This window comes from Protopterus annectens, chromosome 1.part2 (genome assembly GCF_019279795.1).
Source record: "Protopterus annectens isolate FY-2018-M chromosome 1.part2, PAN1.0, whole genome shotgun sequence".
Taxonomy (NCBI): Eukaryota; Metazoa; Chordata; order Ceratodontiformes; family Protopteridae; genus Protopterus; species Protopterus annectens.
The window spans coordinates 17,676,977-17,696,124 of NC_056727.1; positions in this window are offsets into that span (position 1 = coordinate 17,676,977).

Consider the following 19,148-nt stretch of genomic DNA (forward strand, 5'->3'; position numbering starts at 1 on the left):
AGCTCCTCCTGAATGACGGTCTAGTGATACTTACTCTCAACATTACGGACTCATTTTAAGCCTTGTGCTCCTCATCGGGTGTCCCCTCCCTATTGGCCTATCTCACATGGATTCCCAGAAGATACAAAGCAGGCCATTTTGTGCTGGCACCCAGGAAGCACCCATAGCTCCTCCGGAATGATGGTCTAGTGATACTTACTCTCAACATTACGGACTCATTTTAAGCCTTGTGCTCCTCATCGGGTGTCCCCTCCCTATTGGCCTATCTCACTTGGATTCCCAGAAGATACAAAGCAGGCCATTTTGTGCTGGCACCCAGGAAGCACTTCTAACTCCTCCTGAATGACGGTCTAGTGATACTTACTCTCAACATTACGGACTCATTTTAAGCCTTGTGCTCCTCATCGGGTGTCCCCTCCCTATTGGCCTATCTCACTTGGATTCCCAGAAGATACAAAGCAGGCCATTTTGTGCTGGCACCCAGGAAGCACCCCTAGCTCCTCCTGAATGACGGTCTAGTGATACTTACTCTCAACATTACGGACTCATTTTAAGCCTTGTGCTCCTCATCGGGTGTCCCTCCCTATTGGCCTATCTCACTTGGATTCCCAGAAGATACAAAGCAGGCCATTTTGTGCTGGCACCCAGGAAGCACCCCTAGCTCCTCCTGAATGACGGTCTAGTGATACTTACTCTCAACATTACGGACTCATTTTAAGCCTTGTGCTCCTCATCGGGTGTCCCTCCCTATTGGCCTATCTCACTTGGATTCCCAGAAGATACAAAGCAGGCCATTTTGTGCTGGCACCCAGGAAGCGCCCTAGCTCCTCCTGAATGACGGTCTAGTGATACTTACTCTCAACATTACGGACTCATTTTAAGCCTTGTGCTCCTCATCGGGTGTCCCTCCCTATTGGCCTATCTCACTTGGATTCCCAGAAGATACAAAGCAGGCCATTTTGTGCTGGCACCCAGGAAGCACCCCTAGCTCCTCCTGAATGACGGTCTAGTGATACTTACTCTCAACATTACGGACTCATTTTAAGCCTTGTGCTCCTCATCGGGTGTCCCTCCCTATTGGCCTATCTCACTTGGATTCCCAGAAGATACAAAGCAGGCCATTTTGTGCTGGCACCCAGGAAGCACCCCTAGCTCCTCCTGAATGACGGTCTAGTGATACTTACTCTCAACATTACGGACTCATTTTAAGCCTTGTGCTCCTCATCGGGTGTCCCTCCCTATTGGCCTATCTCACTTGGATTCCCAGAAGATACAAAGCAGGCCATTTTGTGCTGGCACCCAGGAAGCACCCTAGCTCCTCCTGAATGACGGTCTAGTGATACTTACTCTCAACATTACGGACTCATTTTAAGCCTTGTGCTCCTCATCGGTGTCCCTCCCTATTGGCCTATCTCACTTGGATTTCCAGAAGATACAAAGCAGGCCATTTTGTGCTGGCACCCAGGAAGCACCCTAGCTCCTCCTGAATGACGGTCTAGTGATACTTACTCTCAACATTACGGACTCATTTTAAGCCTTGTGCTCCTCATCGGTGTCCCTCCCTATTGGCCTATCTCACTTGGATTCCCAGAAGATACAAAGCAGGCCATTTTGTGCTGGCACCCAGGAAGCACCCTAGCTCCTCCTGAATGACGGTCTAGTGATACTTACTCTCAACATTACGGACTCATTTTAAGCCTTGTGCTCCTCATCGGTGTCCCTCCCTATTGGCCTATCTCACTTGGATTCCCAGAAGATACAAAGCAGGCCATTTTGTGCTGGCACCCAGGAAGCACCCTAGCTCCTCCTGAATGACGGTCTAGTGATACTTACTCTCAACATTATGGACTCATTTTAAGCCTTGTGCTCCTCATCGGTGTCCCTCCCTATTGGCCTATCTCACTTGGATTCCCAGAAGATACAAAGCAGGCCATTTTGTGCTGGCACCCAGGAAGCACCCTAGCTCCTCCTGAATGACGGTCTAGTGATACTTACTCTCAACATTACGGACTCATTTTAAGCCTTGTGCTCCTCATCGGATGTCCCTCCCTATTGGCCTATCTCACTTGGATTCCCAGAAGATACAAAGCAGGCCATTTTGTGCTGGCACCCAGGAAGCACCCCTAGCTCCTCCTGAATGACGGTCTAGTGATACTTACTCTCAACATTACGGACTCATTTTAAGCCTTGTGCTCCTCATCGGGTGTCCCTCCCTATTGCCCTATCTCACTTGGATTCCCAGAAGATACAACGCAGGCCATTTTGTGCTGGCACCCAGGAAACACCCTAGCTCTTCCTGAATGACGGTCTAGTGATACTTACTCTCAACATTACGGACTCATTTTAAGCCTTGTGCTCCTCATCGGGTGTGCCCTCCGTATTGGCCTATCTCACTTGGATTCCCAGAAGATACAAAGCAGGCCATTTTGTGCTGGCACCCAGGAAGCACCCCTAGCTCCTCCTGAATGACGGTCTAGTGATACTTACTCTCAACATTACGGACTCATTTTAAGCCTTGTGCTCCTCATCGGGTGTCCCTCCCTATTGGCCTATCTCACTTGGATTCCCAGAAGATACAAAGCAGGCCATTTTGTGCTGGCACCCAGGAAGCACCCCTAGCTCCTCCTGAATGACGGTCTAGTGATACTTACTCTCAACATTACGGACTCATTTTAAGCCTTGTGCTCCTCATCGGGTGTCCCTCCCTATTGGCCTATCTCACTTGGATTCCCAGAAGATACAAAGCAGGCCATTTTGTGCTGGCACCCAGGAAGCACCCTAGCTCCTCCTGAATGACGGTCTAGTGATACTTACTCTCAACATTACGGACTCATTTTAAGCCTTGTGCTCCTCATCGGGTGTCCCTCCCTATTGGCCTATCTCACTTGGATTCCCAGAAGATACAAAGCAGGCCATTTTGTGCTGGCACCCAGGAAGCACCCCTAGCTCCTCCTGAATGACGGTCTAGTGATACTTACTCTCAACATTACGGACTCATTTTAAGCCTTGTGCTCCTCATCAGGTGTCCCCTCCCTATTGGCCTATCTCACTTGGATTCCCAGAAGATACAAAGCAGGCCATTTTGTGCTGGCACCCAGGAAGCACCCCTAGCTCCTCCTGAATGACGGTCTAGTGATACTTACTCTCAACATTACGGACTCATTTTAAGCCTTGTGCTCCTCATCGGGTGTCCCTCCCTATTGGCCTATCTCACTTGGATTCCCAGAAGATACAAAGCAGGCCATTTTGTGCTGGCACCCAGGAAGCACCCCTAGCTCCTCCTGAATGACGGTCTAGTGATACTTACTCTCAACATTACGGACTCATTTTAAGCCTTGTGCTCCTCATCGGTGTCCCTCCCTATTGGCCTATCTCACTTGGATTCCCAGAAGATACAAAGCAGGCCATTTTGTGCTGGCAGCCAGGAAGCACCCTAGCTCCTCCTGAATGACGGTCTAGTGATACTTACTCTCAACATTACGGACTCATTTTAAGCCTTGTGCTCCTCATCGGGTGTCCCTCCCTATTGGCCTATCTCACTTGGATTCCCAGAAGATACAAAGCAGGCCATTTTGTGCTGGCACCCAGGAAGCACCCCTAGCTCCTCCTGAATGACGGTCTAGTGATACTTACTCTCAACATTACGGACTCATTTTAAGCCTTGTGCTCCTCATCGGGTGTCCCTCCCTATTGGCCTATCTCACTTGGATTCCCAGAAGATACAAAGCAGGCCATTTTGTGCTGGCACCCAGGAAGCACCCCTAGCTCCTCCTGAATGACGGTCTAGTGATACTTACTCTCAACATTACGGACTCATTTTAAGCCTTGTGCTCCTCATCGGGTGTCCCTCCCTATTGGCCTATCTCACTTGGATTCCCAGAAGATACAAAGCAGGCCATTTTGTGCTGGCACCCAGGAAGCACCCCTAGCTCCTCCTGAATGACGGTCTAGTGATACTTACTCTCAACATTACGGACTCATTTTAAGCCTTGTGCTCCTCATCGGGTGTCCCTCCCTATTGGCCTATCTCACTTGGATTCCCAGAAGATACAAAGCAGGCCATTTTGTGCTGGCACCCAGGAAGCACCCTAGCTCCTCCTGAATGACGGTCTAGTGATACTTACTCTCAACATTACGGACTCATTTTAAGCCTTGTGCTCCTCATCGGGTGTCCCTCCCTATTGGCATATCTCACTTGGATTCCCAGAAGATACAAAGCAGGCCATTTTGTGCTGGCACCCAGGAAGCACCCCTAGCTCCTCCTGAATGACGGTCTAGTGATACTTACTCTCAACATTACGGACTCATTTTAAGCCTTGTGCTCCTCATCGGGTGTCCCTCCCTATTGGCCTATCTCACTTGGATTCCCAGAAGATACAAAGCAGGCCATTTTGTGCTGGCACCCAGGAAGCACCCCTAGCTCCTCCTGAATGACGGTCTAGTGATACTTACTCTCAACATTACGGACTCATTTTAAGCCTTGTGCTCCTCATCGGGTGTCCCTCCCTATTGGCCTATCTCACTTGGATTCCCAGAAGATACAAAGCAGGCCATTTTGTGCTGGCACCCAGGAAGCACCCCTAGCTCCTCCTGAATGACGGTCTAGTGATACTTACTCTCAACATTACGGACTCATTTTAAGCCTTGTGCTCCTCATCGGGTGTCCCATCCCTATTGGCCTATCTCACTTGGATTCCCAGAAGATACAAAGCAGGCCATTTTGTGCTGGCACCCAGGAAGCACCCCTAGCTCCTCCTGAATGACGGTCTAGTGATACTTACTCTCAACATTACGGACTCATTTTAAGCCTTGTGCTCCTCATCGGGTGTCCCCTCCCTATTGGCCTATCTCACTTGGATTCCCAGAAGATACAAAGCAGGCCATTTTGTGCTGGCACCCAGGAAGCACCCTAGCTCCTCCTGAATGACGGTCTAGTGATACTTACTCTCAACATTACGGACTCATTTTAAGCCTTGTGCTCCTCATCGGGTGTCCCTCCCTATTGGCCTATCTCACTTGGATTCCCAGAAGATACAAAGCAGGCCATTTTGTGCTGGCACCCAGGAAGCACCCCTAGCTCCTCCTGAATGACGGTCTAGTGATACTTACTCTCAACATTACGGACTCATTTTAAGCCTTGTGCTCCTCATCGGGTGTCCCCTCCCTATTGGCCTATCTCACTTGGATTCCCAGAAGATACAAAGCAGGCCATTTTGTGCTGGCACCCAGGAAGCACCCCTAGCTCCTCCTGAATGACGGTCTAGTGATACTTACTCTCAACATTACGGACTCATTTTAAGCCTTGTGCTCCTCATCGGGTGTCCAATCCCTATTGGCCTATCTCACTTGGATTCCCAGAAGATACAAAGCAGGCCATTTTGTGCTGGCACCCAGGAAGCACCCCTAGCTCCTCCTGAATGACGGTCTAGTGATACTTACTCTCAACATTACGGACTCATTTTAAGCCTTGTGCTCCTCATCGGGTGTCCCCTCCCTATTGGCCTATCTCACTTGGATTCCCAGAAGATACAAAGCAGGCCATTTTGTGCTGGCACCCAGGAAGCACCCTAGCTCCTCCTGAATGACGGTCTAGTGATACTTACTCTCAACATTACGGACTCATTTTAAGCCTTGTGCTCCTCATCGGGTGTCCCTCCCTATTGGCCTATCTCACTTGGATTCCCAGAAGATACAAAGCAGGCCATTTTGTGCAGGCACCCAGGAAGCACCCTAGCTCCTCCTGAATGACGGTCTAGTGATACTTACTCTCAACATTACGGACTCATTTTAAGACTTGTGCTCCTCATCGGTGTCCCTCCCTATTGGCCTATCTCACTTGGATTCCCAGAAGATACAAAGCAGGCCATTTTGTGTTGGCACCCAGGAAGCACCCTAGCTCCTCCTGAATGACGGTCTAGTGATACTTACTCCCAACATTACGGACTCATTTTAAGCCTTGTGCTCCTCATCGGGTGTCCCTCCCTATTGGCCTATCTCACTTGGATTCCCAGAAGATACAAAGCAGGCCATTTTGTGCTGGCACCCAGGAAGCACCCCTAGCTCCTCCTGAATGACGGTCTAGTGATACTTACTCTCAACATTACGGACTCATTTTAAGCCTTGTGCTCCTCATCGGGTGTCCCTCCCTATTGGCCTATCTCACTTGGATTCCCAGAAGATACAAAGCAGGCCATTTTGTGCTGGCACCCAGGAAGCACCCTAGCTCCTCCTGAATGACGGTCTAGTGATACTTACTCTCAACATTACGGACTCATTTTAAGCCTTGTGCTCCTCATCGGTGTCCCTCCCTATTGGCCTATCTCACTTGGATTCCCAGAAGATACAAAGCAGGCCATTTTGTGCTGGCTCCCAGGAAGCACCCTAGCTCCTCCTGAATGACGGTCTAGTGATACTTACTCTCAACATTACGGACTCATTTTAAGCCTTGTGCTCCTCATCGGTGTCCCTCCCTATTGGCCTATCTCACTTGGATTCCCAGAAGATACAACGCAGGCCATTTTGTGCTGGCACCCAGGAAGCAACCCTAGCTCCTCCTGAATGACGGTCTAGTGATACTTACTCTCAACATTACGGACTCATTTTAAGCCTTGTGCTCCTCATCGGGTGTCCCCTCCCTATTGGCCTATCTCACTTGGATTCCCAGAAGATACAAAGCAGGCCATTTTGTGCTGGCACCCAGGAAGCACCCTAGCTCCTCCTGAATGACGGTCTAGTGATACTTACTCTCAACATTATGGACTCATTTTAAGCCTTGTGCTCCTCATCCCCTCCCTATTGGCCTATCTCACTTGGATTCCCAGAAGATACAAAGCAGGCCATTTTGTGCTGGCACCCAGGAAGCACCCCTAGCTCCTCCTGAATGACGGTCTAGTGATACTTACTCTCAACATTACGGACTCATTTTAAGCCTTGTGCTCCTCATCGGTGTCCCCTCCCTATTGGCCTATCTCACTTGGATTCCCAGAAGATACAAAGCAGGCCATTTTGTGCTGGCACCCAGGAAGCACCCCTAGCTCCTCCTGAATTACGGTCTAGTGATACTTACTCTCAACATTACGGACTCATTTTAAGCCTTGTGCTCCTCATCGGGTGTCCCTCCCTATTGGCCTATCTCACTTGGATTCCCAGAAGATACAAAGCAGGCCATTTTGTGCTGGCACCCAGGAAGCACCCTAGCTCCTCCTGAATGACGGTCTAGTGATACTTACTCTCAACATTACGGACTCATTTTAAGCCTTGTGCTCCTCATCGGGTGTTCCCTCCCTATTGGCCTATCTCACTTGGATTCCCAGAAGATACAAAGCAGGCCATTTTGTGCTGGCACCCAGGAAGCACCCCTAGCTCCTCCTGAATGACGGTCTAGTGATACTTACTCTCAACATTACGGACTCATTTTAAGCCTTGTGCTCCTCATCGGGTGTCCCTCCCTATTGGCCTATCTCACTTGGATTCCCAGAAGATACAAAGCAGGCCATTTTGTGCTGGCACCCAGGAAGCACCCCTAGCTCCTCCTGAATGACGGTCTAGTGATACTTACTCTCAACATTACGGACTCATTTTAAGCCTTGTGCTCCTCATCGGGTGTCCCCTCCCTATTGGCCTATCTCACTTGGATTCCCAGAAGATACAAAGCAGGCCATTTTGTGCTGGCACCCAGAAAGCAACCCTAGCTCCTCCTGAATGACGGTCTAGTGATACTTACTCTCAACATTACGGACTCATTTTAAGCCTTGTGCTCCTCATCGGGTGTCCAATCCCTATTGGCCTATCTCACTTGGATTCCCAGAAGATACAAAGCAGGCCATTTTGTGCTGGCACCCAGGAAGCACCCCTAGCTCCTCCTGAATGACGGTCTAGTGATACTTACTCTCAACATTACGGACTCATTTTAAGCCTTGTGCTCCTCATCGGGTGTCCCCTCCCTATTGGCCTATCTCACTTGGATTCCCAGAAGATACAAAGCAGGCCATTTTGTGCTGGCACCCAGGAAGCACCCTAGCTCCTCCTGAATGACGGTCTAGTGATACTTACTCTCAACATTACGGACTCATTTTAAGCCTTGTGCTCCTCATCGGGTGTCCCTCCCTATTGGCCTATCTCACTTGGATTCCCAGAAGATACAAAGCAGGCCATTTTGTGCTGGCACCCAGGAAGCACCCTAGCTCCTCCTGAATGACGGTCTAGTGATACTTACTCTCAACATTACGGACTCATTTTAAGCCTTGTGCTCCTCATCGGGTGTCCCTCCCTATTGGCCTATCTCACTTGGATTACCAGAAGATACAAAGCAGGCCATTTTGTGCTGGCACCCAGGAAGCACCCTAGCTCCTCCTGAATGACGGTCTAGTGATACTTACTCTCAACATTACGGACTCATTTTAAGCCTTGTGCTCCTCATCGGGTGTCCCTCCCTATTGGCCTATCTCACTTGGATTCCCAGAAGATACAAAGCAGGCCATTTTGTGCTGGCACCCAGGAAGCACCCCTAGCTCCTCCTGAATGACGGTCTAGTGATACTTACTCTCAACATTACGGACTCATTTTAAGCCTTGTGCTCCTCATCCCCTCCCTATTGGCCTATCTCACTTGGATTCCCAGAAGATACAAAGCAGGCCATTTTGTGCTGGCACCCAGGAAGCAACCCTAGCTCCTCCTGAATGACGGTCTAGTGATACTTACTCTCAACATTACGGACTCATTTTAAGCCTTGTGCTCCTCATCGGGTGTCCCCTCCCTATTGGCCTATCTCACTTGGATTCCCAGAAGATACAAAGCAGGCCATTTTGTGCTGGCACCCAGGAAGCACCCCTAGCTCCTCCTGAATGACGGTCTAGTGATACTTACTCTCAACATTACGGACTCATTTTAAGCCTTGTGCTCCTCATCCCCTCCCTATTGGCCTATCTCACTTGGATTCCCAGAAGATACAAAGCAGGCCATTTTGTGCTGGCACCCAGGAAGCACCCCTAGCTCCTCCTGAATGACGGTCTAGTGATACTTACTCTCAACATTACGGACTCATTTTAAGCCTTGTGCTCCTCATCGGGTGTCCCTCCCTATTGGCCTATCTCACTTGGATTCCCAGAAGATACAAAGCAGGCCATTTTGTGCTGGCACCCAGGAAGCACCCCTAGCTCCTCCTGAATGACGGTCTAGTGATACTTACTCTCAACATTACGGACTCATTTTAAGCCTTGTGCTCCTCATCGGGTGTTCCCTCCCTATTGGCCTATCTCACTTGGATTCCCAGAAGATACAAAGCAGGCCATTTTGTGCTGGCACCCAGGAAGCACCCCTAGCTCCTCCTGAATGACGGTCTAGTGATACTTACTCTCAACATTACGGACTCATTTTAAGCCTTGTGCTCCTCATCGGGTGTCCCCTCCCTATTGGCCTATCTCACTTGGATTCCCAGAAGATACAAAGCAGGCCATTTTGTGCTGGCACCCAGGAAGCACCCTAGCTCCTCCTGAATGACGGTCTAGTGATACTTACTCTCAACATTACGGACTCATTTTAAGCCTTGTGCTCCTCATCGGGTGGTCCCTCCCTATTGGCCTATCTCACTTGGATTCCCAGAAGATACAAAGCAGGCCATTTTGTGCTGGCACCCAGGAAGCACCCCTAGCTCCTCCTGAATGACGGTCTAGTGATACTTACTCTCAACATTACGGACTCATTTTAAGCCTTGTGCTCCTCATCGGTGTCCCTCCCTATTGGCCTATCTCACTTGGATTCCCAGAAGATACAAAGCAGGCCATTTTGTGCTGGCACCCAGGAAGCACCCCTAGCTCCTCCTGAATGACGGTCTAGTGATACTTACTCTCAACATTACGGACTCATTTTAAGCCTTGTGCTCCTCATCCCCTCCCTATTGGCCTATCTCACTTGGATTCCCAGAAGATACAAAGCAGGCCATTTTGTGCTGTCACCCAGGAAGCACCCTAGCTCCTCCTGAATGACGGTCTAGTGATACTTACTCTCAACATTACGGACTCATTTTAAGCCTTGTGCTCCTCATCGGGTGTTCCCTCCCTATTGGCCTATCTCACTTGGATTCCCAGAAGATACAAAGCAGGCCATTTTGTGCTGGCACCCAGGAAGCACCCCTAGCTCCTCCTGAATGACGGTCTAGTGATACTTACTCTCAACATTACGGACTCATTTTAAGCCTTGTGCTCCTCATTGGTGTCCCTCCCTATTGGCCTATCTCACTTGGATTCCCAGAAGATACAAAGCAGGCCATTTTGTGCTGGCACCCAGGAAGCACCCCTAGCTCCTCCTGAATGACGGTCTAGTGATACTTACTCTCAACATTACGGACTCATTTTAAGCCTTGTGCTCCTCATCGGTGTCCCTCCCTATTGGCCTATCTCACTTGGATTCCCAGAAGATACAAAGCAGGCCATTTTGTGCTGGCACCCAGGAAGCACCCTAGCTCCTCCTGAATGACGGTCTAGTGATACTTACTCTCAACATTACGGACTCATTTTAAGCCTTGTGCTCCTCATCGGGTGTCCCTCCCTATTGGCCTATCTCACTTGGATTCCCAGAAGATACAAAGCAGGCCATTTTGTGCTGGCACCCAGGAAGCACCCCTAGCTCCTCCTGAATGACGGTCTAGTGATACTTACTCTCAACATTACGGACTCATTTTAAGCCTTGTGCTCCTCATCGGTGTCCCTCCCTATTGGCCTATCTCACTTGGATTCCCAGAAGATACAAAGCAGGCCATTTTGTGCTGGCACCCAGGAAGCAACCCTAGCTCCTCCTGAATGACGGTCTAGTGATACTTACTCTCAACATTACGGACTCATTTTAAGCCTTGTGCTCCTCATCGGGTGTTCCCTCCCTATTGGCCTATCTCACTTGGATTCCCAGAAGATACAAAGCAGGCCATTTTGTGCTGGCACCCAGGAAGCACCCCTAGCTCCTCCTGAATGACGGTCTAGTGATACTTACTCTCAACATTACGGACTCATTTTAAGCCTTGTGCTCCTCATCGGGTGTCCCTCCCTATTGGCCTATCTCACTTGGATTCCCAGAAGATACAAAGCAGGCCATTTTGTGCTGGCACCCAGGAAGCACCCCTAGCTCCTCCTGAATGACGGTCTAGTGATACTTACTCTCAACATTACGGACTCATTTTAAGCCTTGTGCTCCTCATCGGGTGTCCTCTCCCTATTGGCCTATCTCACTTGGATTCCCAGAAGATACAAAGCAGGCCATTTTGTGCTGGCACCCAGGAAGCACCCCTAGCTCCTCCTGAATGACGGTCTAGTGATACTTACTCTCAACATTACGGACTCATTTTAAGCCTTGTGCTCCTCATCGGATGTCCCCACCCTATAGGCCTATCTCACTTGGATTCCCAGAAGATACAAAGCAGGCCATTTTGTGCTGGCACCCAGGAAGCACCCCTAGCTCCTCCTGAATGACGGTCTAGTGATACTTACTCTCAACATTACGGACTCATTTTAAGCCTTGTGCTCCTCATCGGGTGTTCCCTCCCTATTGGCCTATCTCACTTGGATTCCCAGAAGATACAAAGCAGGCCATTTTGTGCTGGCACCCAGGAAGCACCCCTAGCTCCTCCTGAATGACGGTCTAGTGATACTTACTCTCAACATTACGGACTCATTTTAAGCCTTGTGCTCCTCATCGGTGTCCCTCCCTATTGGCCTATCTCACTTGGATTCCCAGAAGATACAAAGCAGGCCATTTTGTGCTGGCACCCAGGAAGCACCCCTAGCTCCTCCTGAATGACGGTCTAGTGATACTTACTCTCAACATTACGGACTCATTTTAAGCCTTGTGCTCCTCATCCCCTCCCTATTGGCCTATCTCACTTGGATTCCCAGAAGATACAAAGCAGGCCATTTTGTGCTGGCACCCAGGAAGCACCCCTAGCTCCTCCTGAATGACGGTCTAGTGATACTTACTCTCAACATTACGGACTCATTTTAAGCCTTGTGCTCCTCATCGGGTGTCCCTCCCTATTGGCCTATCTCACTTGGATTCCCAGAAGATACAAAGCAGGCCATTTTGTGCTGGCACTCAGGAAGCACCCTAGCTCCTCCTGAATGACGGTCTAGTGATACTTACTCTCAACATTACGGACTCATTTTAAGCCTTGTGCTCCTCATCGGGTGTCCCTCCCTATTGGCCTATCTCACTTGGATTCCCAGAAGATACAAAGCAGGCCATTTTGTGCTGGCACCCAGGAAGCACCCCTAGCTCCTCCTGAATGACGGTCTAGTGATACTTACTCTCAACATTACGGACTCATTTTAAGCCTTGTGCTCCTCATCCCCTCCCTATTGGCCTATCTCACTTGGATTCCCAGAAGATACAAAGCAGGCCATTTTGTGCTGGCACCCAGGAAGCACCCCTAGCTCCTCCTGAATGACGGTCTAGTGATACTTACTCTCAACATTACGGACTCATTTTAAGCCTTGTGCTCCTCATCCCCTCCTTATTGGCCTATCTCACTTGGATTCCCAGAAGATACAAAGCAGGCCATTTTGTGCTGGCACCCAGGAAGCACCCCTAGCTCCTCCTGAATGACGGTCTAGTGATACTTACTCTCAACATTACGGACTCATTTTAAGCCTTGTGCTCCTCATCGGGTGTCCCTCCCTATTGGCCTATCTCACTTGGATTCCCAGAAGATACAAAGCAGGCCATTTTGTGCTGGCACCCAGGAAGCACCCCTAGCTCCTCCTGAATGACGGTCTAGTGATACTTACTCTCAACATTACGGACTCATTTTAAGCCTTGTGCTCCTCATCGGGTGTCCCCTCCCTATTGGCCTATCTCACTTGGATTCCCAGAAGATACAAAGCAGGCCATTTTGTGCTGGCACCCAGGAAGCACCCCTAGCTCCTCCTGAATGACGGTCTAGTGATACTTACTCTCAACATTACGGACTCATTTTAAGCCTTGTGCTCCTCATCGGGTGTCCCTCCCTATTGGCCTATCTCACTTGGATTCCCAGAAGATACAAAGCAGGCCATTTTGTGCTGGCACTCCAGGAAGCACCCTAGCTGCTCCTGAATGACGGTCTAGTGATACTTACTCTCAACATTACGGACTCATTTTAAGCCTTGTGCTCCTCATCGGTGTCCCTCCCTATTGGCCTATCTCACTTGGATTCCCAGAAGATACAAAGCAGGCCATTTTGTGCTGGCACCCAGGAAGCACCCTAGCTCCTCCTGAATGACGGTCTAGTGATACTTACTCTCAACATTATGGACTCATTTTAAGCCTTGTGCTCCTCATCCCCTCCCTATTGGCCTATCTCACTTGGATTCCCAGAAGATACAAAGCAGGCCATTTTGTGCTGGCACCCAGGAAGCACCCCTAGCTCCTCCTGAATGACGGTCTAGTGATACTTACTCTCAACATTACGGACTCATTTTAAGCCTTGTGCTCCTCATCGGGTGTCCCCTCCCTATTGGCCTATCTCACTTGGATTCCCAGAAGATACAAAGCAGGCCATTTTGTGCTGGCACCCAGGAAGCACCCCTAGCTCCTCCTGAATGACGGTCTAGTGATACTTACTCTCAACATTACGGACTCATTTTAAGCCTTGTGCTCCTCATCGGGTGTCCCTCCCTATTGGCCTATCTCACTTGGATTCCCAGAAGATACAAAGCAGGCCATTTTGTGCTGGCACCCAGGAAGCACCCCTAGCTCCTCCTGAATGACGGTCTAGTGATACTTACTCTCAACATTACGGACTCATTTTAAGCCTTGTGCTCCTCATCGGGTGTCCAATCCCTATTGGCCTATCTCACTTGGATTCCCAGAAGATACAAAGCAGGCCATTTTGTGCTGGCACCCAGGAAGCACCCCTAGCTCCTCCTGAATGACGGTCTAGTGATACTTACTCTCAACATTACGGACTCATTTTAAGCCTTGTGCTCCTCATCGGGTGTCCCCTCCTTATTGGCCTATCTCACTTGGATTCCCAGAAGATACAAAGCAGGCCATTTTGTGCTGGCACCCAGGAAGCACCCCTAGCTCCTCCTGAATGACGGTCTAGTGATACTTACTCTCAACATTACGGACTCATTTTAAGCCTTGTGCTCCTCATCGGGTGTCCCTCCCTATTGGCCTATCTCACTTGGATTCCCAGAAGATACAAAGCAGGCCATTTTGTGCTGGCACCCAGGAAGCACCCTAGCTCCTCCTGAATGACGGTCTAGTGATACTTACTCTCAACATTACGGACTCATTTTAAGCCTTGTGCTCCTCATCGGGTGTCCCTCCCTATTGGCCTATCTCACTTGGATTCCCAGAAGATACAAAGCAGGCCATTTTGTGCTGGCACCCAGGAAGCACCCCTAGCTCCTCCTGAATGACGGTCTAGTGATACTTACTCTCAACATTACGGACTCATTTTAAGCCTTGTGCTCCTCATCGGGTGTCCCTCCCTATTGGCCTATCTCACTTGGATTCCCAGAAGATACAAAGCAGGCCATTTTGTGCTGGCACCCAGGAAGCACCCCTAGCTCCTCCTGAATGACGGTCTAGTGATACTTACTCTCAACATTACGGACTCATTTTAAGCCTTGTGCTCCTCATCGGTGTCCCCTCCCTATTGGCCTATCTCACTTGGATTCCCAGAAGATACAAAGCAGGCCATTTTGTGCTGGCACCCAGGAAGCAACCCTAGCTCCTCCTGAATGACGGTCTAGTGATACTTACTCTCAACATTACGGACTCATTTTAAGCCTTGTGCTCCTCATCGGTGTCCCTTCCTATTGGCCTATCTCACTTGGATTCCCAGAAGATACAAAGCAGGCCATTTTGTGCTGGCACCCAGGAAGCAACCCTAGCTCCTCCTGAATGACGGTCTAGTGATACTTACTCTCAACATTACGGACTCATTTTAAGCCTTGTGCTCCTCATCGGGTGTCCCCTCCCTATTGGCCTATCTCACTTGGATTCCCAGAAGATACAAAGCAGGCCATTTTGTGCTGGCACCCAGGAAGCACCCTAGCTCCTCCTGAATGACGGTCTAGTGATACTTACTCTCAACATTACGGACTCATTTTAAGCCTTGTGCTCCTCATCGGGTGTCCCCTCCCTATTGGCCTATCTCACTTGGATTCCCAGAAGATACAAAGCAGGCCATTTTGTGCTGGCACCCAGGAAGCACCCCTAGCTCCTCCTGAATGACGGTCTAGTGATACTTACTCTCAACATTACGGACTCATTTTAAGCCTTGTGCTCCTCATCGGTGTCCCCTCCCTATTGGCCTATCTCACTTGGATTCCCAGAAGATACAAAGCAGGCCATTTTGTGCTGGCACCCAGGAAGCAACCCTAGCTCCTCCTGAATGACGGTCTAGTGATACTTACTCTCAACATTACGGACTCATTTTAAGCCTTGTGCTCCTCATCGGGTGTCTCCTCCCTATTTGCCTATCTCACTTGGATTCCCAGAAGATACAAAGCAGGCCATTTTGTGCTGGCACCCAGGAAGCACCCCTAGCTCCTCCTGAATGACGGTCTAGTGATACTTACTCTCAACATTACGGACTCATTTTAAGCCTTGTGCTCCTCATCGGGTGTCCCCTCCCTATTGGCCTATCTCACTTGGATTCCCAGAAGATACAAAGCAGGCCATTTTGTGCTGGCACCCAGGAAGCACCCCTAGCTCCTCCTGAATGATGGTCTAGTGATACTTACTCTCAACATTACGGACTGTACGTCTATTTGCTGAATTATATTATTCTATGTGTTTTCCTCTTGTGGGCAGCACTCACGTGGCTCCAGTTAGGACTGTTTGTCCCCTGCCTACCTGCAGTTTACTAGTTCCCCTTTCATCTTTCCTGGTTACTCCCTCCTGCCCCTGTTTGGCCTAGAGTCTCCCTCCTCTGCCAGCTTCACCTCTGTAGCGACGTCCTGCTCGCCTGTCCTTTTCTGTTCCCTCGCTGTACCTACACTACTTTCCTTTCTGTTGCATTCCTCTCACTCTTCTTCTCACCTATTGATTCTCTAGATGACTGTATCTTGACTATTCTGCTTATCTACATACTCTCACTTACTCCTTTCAGGGACCCACTGCTAATCCCTATATATTCTTACATATACCTTATACCTGTTATATTTTTGTAAAACTACCTTCTCCTCTCCATCTTCCTGTACCTTTCTCCCCAAGCCCTTCTGATTACACTACATAGCTTAGGAAACAGTAACGTTTCAGCTTACTAAACTGATTGACTTGCTCTCCCCTCTAGCTATTTCTGCCCGCTCCCTCCCTACCCCTTATCCCACCCACCCCACGGGCCCTCAGCCTTATACCTCACATACCACACCCCTTTGACTACACCTATCCAAAACTCCTACTCTAGTTTGTACCTCCCTCCCAAACACACCCTCCTCCATTACCTCCCTATCTCCACCCTCCCACACACAGACAAATACTTACTTTAACCCTTCCTTCTAGCTTCTCTTACTAATTCTATAATCTGACCTAACTCCTTAGTTAACTCCTTTCTCCACAGATAAACATGTCCTGCAAAGCTTTCAACACTTCTTCTAAAAACTCTGTAACAAAACTGCACGGACAAAACAAATACTTCTATTGATTATTTCGCTTGCTCTCACACTACCCTACTTCCTAACCTGTTATGAATCATGCCTCAATTACCACTTTCACCACACTCCCAAACATACAGCCTCAGATTTCAATAGCCTAAACTTTACACACTTAAATATAACTTCTACCCCAGCTTCCTCCTAGCTAAATATCACAGGCTATCTCATATTAAAGTTCAAAATCTCATGCTTAAGAAACTAAAATACTTCCTGAACTTGTCTAACAAAGCTCACCTTGAATTTACCCACTCTACCTTGGCAGATGGGGACATTCACCCAAACCCAGGGCCTTTCCCTACCTCATCAGACATTATCCCAACCACACTAAACTCTTCCTCACTGATACCAAACTCCAACACTAATACCCTACTCATAGGGCATCTTAACATACGAAGTATAAATAACAAAATCACCCATCTCCACTCCCTTCTTGAACACCACTCCTTTGATATTCTCTGTTTAACTGAAACCTGGTTAAAACCCTTCACTACAGACAATGAAATCACTCCCCCAGGTTGCAACATCTTAAGACTCGACCTCAAAACTAAAAAAGGTGGAGGAGTAGCTCTTTTATTCAAAAATGAACTCAATGTAACATTAGTACCCTGTGACAACCTGGACATTAGCAAGTCTGAACTTCTTATCTCAAAGCTTCAACTTAACCCGAAAAAATCTATCTATATAATCTGTATTTATCTACCACCAGGCAACAACATTACTACCTTAGAAAATATCCTCAGTTGGTCCACCTCCACCCACCCACAAGAAACCATAATACTAGGAGACCTTAATCTAGACTGGACCTATTTTAACACTAATAACCCAACCTCTCATATCAACCTCCATGGCTTTACACAGACAATAAGCACCCCTACTAGGATAAACAAACCTAATAACAAAGAAAGTATTATTGATTTGGATTCTCGTGAATAAACCTCTACTAAAATATAAGTCTGGAACATTACCTGATGACTTTAGTGATCACAATTTAACTTATATTATAAGACAGAAAAATGCCCGTACAATACTCCAATTTTTAGAACCATACGCGATCTCAAACATTTCAACACTATTCAATTTAAAACTGAACTAAATGCCTGTAACTGGAACCCAGTAAAGACACTGCCTCTTGAAGAAGCTGTCCAATACTTTAACACCACATTCCTAACAATTCTAGATTACCATGCTCCAAAACGCTCCATCCGAATTAAATCTAAACCTGCCCCTTGGCTATCTAATGACACTAGACAAAAATGTTACTTAGAAATAAAGCATGGAAAAAATGGCGAACTAGCAAATCTCCTATAGACCAACAGACTTTTAGGCACCTAAGAAACACTACCAAAAAAGCCATCTTCACTGATAAAAGGAGTTATTTTAGTAACCTCCAGCAAGCTAATCACAACAACCCTCAAAAATTCTGGTCAACCCTAAATAGACTTCTTCACCCTGGACAGACTTCCACTCCATCCCCATCTGGGTCTGAAAAGAATTCTGCCCTTGATATAGCCAATACTTTCAACTCTTTCTTTACTGACACTATTAATGCCTTGGCCTCTCATCTCTCTAGTGACAACACTAACATCCCTGACCTTGTATCCCTCAAACTACCAACATTTAGGCTTCTACCCATCTCTACCTCCTTTATACAGAAATGTATCCATAAACTCAAACCATGCTCCCTTTCAGCAGACCAACTTCCATCTGAATTCCTTCAAAAAGCAGCCTCCGAAATAGCCTATCCCATATCCATTCTCATTAATAGAACTATAAGTGAAGAAACCATACCTGACATCTGGAAAATCTCACACATCATACCCTTACACAAAGGAGGTAACTCCTATGATTACTCCAACTATAGACCCATAGCTCTCTTGTCCCCACTCGCTAAGATCATCGAAAAATGTGTTCACCAGCAGTTAATGAACCACCTAATAAAAAACAACATTCTTACTACTTGTCAACATGGATTTAGGGCTTTTCATAGCACAACTACCGCTCTCCTCTCCTTTACTGACCTGATTAACAAGAATCGTAATGATAACATCCTGTCTTCAGCTCTCTTTATCGACCTATCCAAAGCCTTTGACATGGTTAATCACTCTCTCCTTATACAAATTCTCAAATCTCTTTCCTTAGAGCCTAAAGCTGTCCACTGGTTCAGTTCCTATCTCTCTAATAGGAAACAAGCCATTCTCTGGGATAAGAAACTATCATCTCTTCTACCTATCTCACTTGGGGTCCCCCAAGGCTCTATCCTTGGACCTCTTCTTTTCTCCCTCTTTATAAATGACCTACAAGCAGCTATTCCCCAGGCTACATGCATACAATACGCTGACGACTCCACACTAATTTGCTCTGCTAAATCCATTGCTGAACTCCAAACTAATACTCAAGATATATTCTCCAAAGTCGAAACTTGGTTCTTAAAATGTTGCCTACTCCTTAACGCAAAAAAAACCAAACTCCTACTCTTTAAGCCTACTAATAGATCCCCTGCACTAGATTTCACTATCT